This window comes from Dermacentor andersoni, chromosome 3, assembly GCF_023375885.2.
Source record: "Dermacentor andersoni chromosome 3, qqDerAnde1_hic_scaffold, whole genome shotgun sequence".
In the NCBI taxonomy this organism is placed as follows: domain Eukaryota; kingdom Metazoa; phylum Arthropoda; class Arachnida; order Ixodida; family Ixodidae; genus Dermacentor; species Dermacentor andersoni.
Window position 1 is genome coordinate 201,995,835 of NC_092816.1, and position 8,186 is coordinate 202,004,020.

The window sequence follows — 8,186 nt, forward strand, 5'->3', positions numbered from 1 at the left end:
TATTTTTCAGGAAGACCCATGTACATAAAAAAATTGATTTAGAATTTAGGATATGTAAAAGAGAGAGAGAGAAATAGCAAAGAGGGGAATGGCAGGGAGGTCAACCGGACGAGCGTCCGGTTTCCTACCCTACACTGGGGAAGAGAAAGGGGAAACAGAAAGAGGAAAGCGACATAGAGGGAACACTGTGTGTGTGCACGCAGCAAAGCGCCTCGAAATCGCTGAAGTCCAAGCAAATGCTCCACCGATACGCTAGGCTGCTGTCATTCTGCTGTCAGAAGCTAATCTTGGTATTTGGTTTCAAGCGCCTGAATTTGATGGCGCCACAATACTGATAGAGGTTGGGTATCACCTTGAATACGCGTCTCATCCGAATGGCATCTCATCGTATACGTGCTTGCAAAGAGTAGCAACACGCAATGCCACCTTCAAACAGTTAGGCACGTCACATGCCCTTGGAGACAAAGATTGACGCGCTCACTGCGGTATGATTTTCACCTCGTCAACGCCGTCGCTCTTCAGCTCACAACCGTTGCTATCATCTTAAAGGACAAGACTACATGCCAACAGTTTTTGCTGGTACTCTCACAACTTTGGTTTCAAAGCAGGTGTAGTAGTATTTGCCGCTGGAAGGGAAACTCAACAGCGATAGATGGGGGGGCCCTTGCACCAATAGTGATAGTTACCACTGCATTTAGAAATTGAAACCATTCGTGCAGACAAGGATGATTCTTTATATTTTCGGCTACCACTTCAAACGGTGGCGGGTTCAAACACCTTATAGTGTACATTGTGAACCGACTACCGGTGAAACGGTGATTACGTGCAGCTTTACTTGGCGTCTCATCATGGAGAACACAATTAGTCGCATAGCGAACTAGCCATGGATGTGGTTGATAATTGTGGAGGCTGTTCGACGCGGCGTCACTTTAATTCCGGCTGCAGAGTTCTACTTTAGTCTTTAGATTTGACCTGTTGCAGTGTTCTACTTTGGTCTTTAGATTTGTCCTGTTGCTCTCCTTTCCTCTTTCCTTTTTCCTCCCCTCCTTCCTATCTTCCATTTCTGTGTTGCTGTCACCTCCCTTCAGAAGAGTAGGCAGGCGTTGTGCCCCTTCCGGTGGCAGTTGCCAGCCTGCTCCTCGCTTTCCGTTTCCTGATACCTGTGTATATGTGTATATGTGTTCAAAACAAATAATAATAATAATACCACTTCAAATACCTTCACCAAGTGTTACAATGCTGCACGCATCTATACTAAGGATCTCACAGCAACAGCTGCAGGTAAAAAGCGAAAGCAGTCCAAGTGCTGGTGTATTCTGGACGCTATGTTTGAAAACTTTTAGGCAAGAAGAGTGCAAGAAGCAGACATAAGAACTGCACTTACTTCCATAATTGCCGATTTGAATGGCCTTTTCTTTTTGCTTAGACAAAGCCTACGCCTAGCCACAGCAGCTCCCTCATGCAGACTCCGCAAGCCAAAGACCATGGAGGCAGATGCAGGTAACAGACAAGAAGCAACGGCACTGGTATTGACATTCATCTCATTTCTTTCTTTTTCTTACATTTAGGCAGCCAGCACACCTGGAACAGCCGCCTCGACTACGGATGTGTCACCCTAGTCGCCAAGGAAGCATTTGAGGGAAAGTGTGAGGCAATGTGAACAGTCACTTCTTCATGTAAACGATACTCTTTCTCTCAGGTGACTCCTACACCTCGCCATGCCAGCTCACCTGTGCAGACTCCACCAACAAAGATGCCGCGGGGGCACGTGCAGGTAGGAGGCAAGAGGAAGTGGCACTGGTGTTGACATTCACCCAATCTCTTTCTTTTTCTTACGCTGAGGCAGCCAGCACACCTCGAACCGCCACCTTGACTGCGGGTGTGTCAGCGGATTCTTGTTGCATATATGCTCATAATAAACTTCAGTAAACTTGAACTTGATAATAAACTTCAAGGCAAATGGGACACCAATGCATTGCTTTTTTAATCTTTTAGTGAACACATACAATATATGTTATTCTTTGCAGCGCTACAGAGCGTATTTTGAAGCTTCCCTCTATATTTTTCACCTTTAATTATGTATGTGTTGTGTGGCCCTCAATGCTGCAGTTAATGTTGTAGCAGCTGCTTTGTATGTGTATCACACTGGATTATTCTTGTGATATCCACATGTGCAAAAGGCCTATATTTCTCCTACGTATACAAAATAAGGTTTTGTGTGGTTCTCAGTGTTACAATATAAAATAATGTAAACAATCAGATCGTTGAACTGTGTTTATTACAGTAATTGCTATGACAGTTATTGACAAGTTGTCAACTTCAACTGGTGAATCCGTCATGGGAAGGAATTTTATGTATTAATATAGAGAAGAAAAAGGTTATGTGCGTGTTTGTACGGGAGGTATAGGATTAGGGCGGCACGAAAACCGTACCAACACTGTCATTTATACCCATTCGTTTAAGGTACAGTAACAAAGCGTATTATGCATAAAGTTCATGCAACAAACTCTGATATTACTACACACGCCAGGCGACGCGAGCTACATTTGCCATGACTCGCATTCGCGACTGCACCGGATGCCCTCCATATTATTCTGCTTAATCTTGCTCACTGCACCGAGGCGAAAGAAAGATCATGGGCGCAGGTGCCTTTAAAGTACCTCGACCTTGCGAGGCACCACTGCGCGTGCCAGGGGAGCTGTCCGTGCGAACACTCGGGGACACACACCTGCCTCGGTGGCCCCAACCTACGTACCGTTCTGCTTAGAGCTTTGATCCCCCCCACTGTCCCTTGGGTGCCCTGGAGTTCCTGCGCCGCCTGCTTTATTATAGTCTCAGGTGCTCTCTTGAGACTTCCGTTGGTCGGTTACATGTGCCCTACAGCTGGATCAGTATTTGTAATAATAATAAAGAACCCGATCTATTGTCGCGACGATAGATCGCGACAGCAGCTTCTGCAACATACCGCGCCCGTGCGAAGCGAATTACGGAACCCCAACGAGAAATCTGACCGCAGCTTCGAGTTCCTAACTCGTAGCCTCGTCGTGTGACACTCCTGCAACAGGCGCGACCCCTGAAAACCGCATACCGCCGGAAACTTCAACAGGATCATCCTTAGGTTGCATAACTACCACCTGCACGGCCAACATGGCCCACACCCACACCATCCCGCAACATGGAATAAAGAACCAACATGTAAAGCCCAAACACACGGCTGCACGCACACCACATCACTACACTACAAGCGAGACACTATGCTGCTACTCTGCTACGGTTGCCATAATAAATGTGACTACTCTCACCAAGTCTAGCAAGCGTCTTAGGAGCTGGCAACCTCGGCGTGTAGGAACATGGCAGCGCTCTTGCGGTTCCCAATTTCAATGCCTGCGCCCTATGGGTAGCTTGTCCTCTAGAGTCAGTATAGTACTCTATGGTCCGCGTACAGTTTCTATAATTGCTAGTAGGTACAACGGGGTGGGGCGCTTTTGACGGCGCTCGACGTTTCTGCGCAGGCGCGAGTAAGAGCGGGTGTGAGGGAGAAAATCTGGGGTCTTTGCTCCTTGAATATGTGAGCCTGCCTAGGTCCAACGGAGGAGGTTTCTTAACGCGTGTTGTATGCGTTTGTCCCCAAAGCATGCCGGCATTGCGGAGTGCGGTCCAGTTTGTTTACGCTCCGCCGCTGGCTACCCGCGTGGTGAGGCAGTGGGCACGGACGCCCCATTTGGTGATCGCTGTGTCTGAAGGGGCAAGGTTCTGACTGGTCTTGTATAAGTCGCGACAATAGACTGAATTTTTTCGACAAGCACTACTCCAGGAGGGCACATGTAACCGGCAAACGGATGCCTTAGGAGAGCACCTGCGGTTAATCAAAGCAGGTGGCGCAGGACCTCCTGGGCACCCAAGCGGTAGCGGGGTGATCAAAGCGTGGGTTGGGGCCAAGGACGCCGAAGCGTGCCAGGAAGTGCTGGCATAAAAAATTGGCTGTCCGCTTTCGCGGACAGCCGATCTTATACTCCCTTGGCGCGCTTCGTTGTATTAAGACTTGTTGGAATTATGCAATAAACAACTCATTTTAAAAATTCTCCCGCATATGATCATTACCATGTGTAATTTCTTATGAATATTTCAACTTGCTATCACATTCCGTTCTTAAAGAATAGCGCCAAATTATGCATACGACACTTGTACAGTTCTCAGAGCGCTAGGATAAGTAATTCACTGCAAACATTGCAATTAAACGAACCATTAAAATTTGTGCATAGGTCCAACAATACGGTCCCTATTTAATTAGACAGAAACCTCCAAATCGCCCGGAGATTCAAAAGCATGGACACACAGCTTTCATTTCAGCATGTCATCAGGTCTTAGTGCGAAGAAAGACAGGTTCCAAAATGGTGGTTTCTACATAATAGTCGGTTCTTTGACAGTAGTATCTTAGTAATGCCGTTGTATGACTTCGCCCTCGGAGTGTGGCGTAGTTGAGTAGTCTAATAGGTCGTGCCGCTAGTTCGTGTGTCGTCGCTATACGACCCGATTTCGAATCAGGACACCGTGTTACGGCCTCTTTGATTTCTTTACAGCATCGATCAAAATTTACTTGCTTCTTTTTTTGCTAGATCGCCGCCCAAAATTTTCGCTACAGTTTCCGTTTCATTCTGGAAATAAAGACAGTGAACGTCTGACGTTCTATTAGTTCTTCTCACGCAACCTATTATTTAATGAACGACAAGGGGAACCGCGGAGCCCAATTACTGTTAATGACAGCCATAAGAAGGCAACAGATTAGGAAGCCAAGCAAAGCATCAGGCATTTACAATATACTGGAGCGTTTGTTACAAGCCCTCTACTACTAAAACAGACGCAGCAATTTAACCAGCAATGGCGGAATCAGTGAAGAGCGCGTGTCGCCATATTCTTTCTATGTGAGCAGTGCACTCTGCTTCTGTGAGTAGTGCAGGGCTTTTTAATTACAATATTTTTAATTGAAGTGTGGGAAATGATAAAAGGAAGGAAAACAGAAATTGACAAAAATAAACTCTCCGCCGGTGGGAGCCCAATTCACAATATTCTCACTACAGCAAGCGATGGCCTCAGTGGCGCTGCCTAACACTCACCGGATTAAACACACATAGATAGCCAAGAATGAAGACGTGGGAAGAGCCGCCGCCGAAGCACAATTGGTAGCGCATCGCTCGCGTAATGCAAATAGTGCGCCTTCAAAGTCCACCTGTGGCAAGTTGTTTTTCCTCCACTTTCATTTCTCTTTATCATTGTATATATTTCAATTGATAACACAGATAACTTCGCTTATGCTTTCCCTTACTTTATTACGTTTTGGTTTCTTTTGGTTATGCTTAGCCTACTATGTAGCCTTTTAGTCAATGTCGAAAACGGCATTCAGGAACACTATGCTAGACAATACTGTAGTCTACCTTTAGCTCATGTACCTCTTTTTGTAACTCTCTATACGTAATTTTCACCGACTTCTCCACTCAGCAAATACCTATTACTTGACACCAATTGTGGTCCTAACGACAGTAAAAATAAGGTTTCACAGCACTTACAAGACTTAAAACACCAGAATAGTGCCCTAACTCAGGGAAACGCGGATCCGATATCTGCCACATATGCCATCAAGCGACACTTGAAGAAAAGGTTGCCCTGGTGAGGGGCAATGTTACTAAAGGTTGAGGCCACAACTGGTGAATGGACATCATATAAAATACAGTTAATTTCGCGCAAATGCCGATATCCGATGTAACGTGGCAGAACAACGATATTCATATTCGCCTGAACGATCTTGAGTACCGGTTGCGCCGCAACAGCGTCGTTTGTTTTCTTTTTGTCTATGTTTCTTTGTAGCGGACAAAAACTAATCATGGAGGAAAAGTGTCGAGAAGGTTATCAGCCGACTAACACGGTACATTGATGGTAATTTACCCAGAGATGCAATACAGCAGGCACACCGTTTGGTTGGACCTTGCAAGAAAAAATAGGTGTAGGCCGCTTATTCTTAGGTTTTGCAACTTCAAAACTCCAAAGTATAATTTTTTAACGTTATCAACTCGATTCAAGGAACATATCTGTAGCTGAAGAGTTTGCGCTTGCTACTCGTCAGGCTCGCATAAAGTTGATTATATTTTCGAAGCGTTACCTATGTCGCCTCTTTCACACCTTCGATATAACAGGCTGTTTGTAAGTTATGCGGGCTAACAGTGTGATAATTTGTAAGTATTCTGGAAATTTCAAAATACAGCTGTGGCTGATAGCATACTTATTGTCCTTGAGCTGGATTATTCTAGAGAGCTCGACATCGCTAGCTTGAGAAATCAAAACACATGTTCAAATGACTAATATTTCACTAAGTAACTTCCTAATTAACTACATTATGATACATATTGCAATTTAAGAATTTTAGCGGGTTAGTTTGCAAGATGTATCCAGTTGAAATGATTCTCTAGGACGACACAAGTTTCGAGATAATGTTTCCCAAGTGTGGTACGAAATACCTGGGCGTTCCAATTAATCTTGTGTTTGAATGTATAAAAGAGCGTTTTGTGAAAAAATGTAAGTGGAACAGTGCAATTTTACAGCGAGCTCGATGGCTCATATGTCGAGATTGATGTCATTCTATAAACTCATATTAAGTGTATAAGCCTCGAAACTACCCGCCATGGTTTTTCAGTGACTATGGTGTTGGGCTACTGAGGACGAGGTCACAAGATCAAATCCCGGCCATGGCGGCCGCATTTCGATGGGGGCGTAATGCGAAAACACCTGCTTACTTAGATTTAGGCGCACTGTAAAGAACCCCAGTTGGTCAAAATTTCCGGAGTCCCCCCACTACGGCGTGCCTGATAATAAGAAAGTTATTTTGGCACGTAAAAGGCCATAATTTTTTAAGCCTTGAAACTGAATTGAACCTGGCAACGTTCAACACATGAACTCTCTCGAGTGAAGCTAGCTTAGCAGGAGTCTTTGAGGCATTGCTTGGGGTACTGTTCGCCTTAGAGAGGATAGAAGAACTGGGGAGGCTTATAAAGTGCTGAACACCCCCACGTCCTCGGCTACAGAGGACTTCCAGATGAGAGACAATACGGGGAAGGATACCTAATCCATAAGGACATAGCGGGTAACACTTACCAATTCTACATCATTATTGCGAGGGTAGGAGTAGTCGTAATGAAGCTGAATAGGAGGTACACAATAAAGGTAGCACAAGCCTAAACTCCAACCTACAGTCACGTTAATAAAGAAATAGAACAGTTTTATGAAGATGTTCAATAAGCGATGAAAAAGTACAAGCCTCTTATATAATGTAATCATTGGTGACTTCAATACAAAAGGCGGATGCAGGTTGGAGAACAGGAATTTAGAAATTAGGCCATTGGTTCTAGGAACACTAGAAGAGAGATGTTGGTAGAATTTAAGGAAAGGAATGACCTCCGAATAATATACACATTTTTGAGGAAGCGTGGCAAGTGGAAGTGGACCTTGAAAATCCCGAATGGAGACACAGGAAATGAAATACATTTCATATTCTCTGCCGATCAAAACATATATTGCAGGGAGGAGGAAAGATAAAAGCAGAATGCAGGAGGATGCAGAAGTGTTAAGTTGGGCCAAGTGTAGGGATCATAGGCTAGTGTAGTTTAAGATTTCCTCAATACGAAGAAAAAAAGAGTTAAATAAGTCCAAGAGAAACAGGTCAACCTAAGGCAGTAAGCATTACAGTAGACAAATTCAGACTGGTTCTTCCATACAAATATGCAGCGTTAGAATAGAAAGATGAAGATGGCATAAAGATTGGGAATGAAACCCTGACTAGGGATGGCTTCAGAGCCAGCACTTAAACTGGGAGGTAAAGCACCTAGGCAACCCGTACGTAAGCTCTCCCAATTAACAAAGGACCTACTAAAGAAACCACAAAACGTGAAAGTGTCCAACTCATAAGATCAGTTAGAATTCGCACAATGGTCAGAACTGATCAACAAGGAGAAAGTAAGGAATATTCGAAGTTATAACGTCAGAAAGACTGAGGAAGCAATAAAAAATGTACCCAGCATGAAGTAAGTGAGAATAAAATTTGACATAGCACAAACATAGCCGGCACGTCCTCTGCTACCGAAGCTTAGCGGAGAGACGAGAACTAGGAGTCGGATTCCTGATTAATAAGAACATACCTG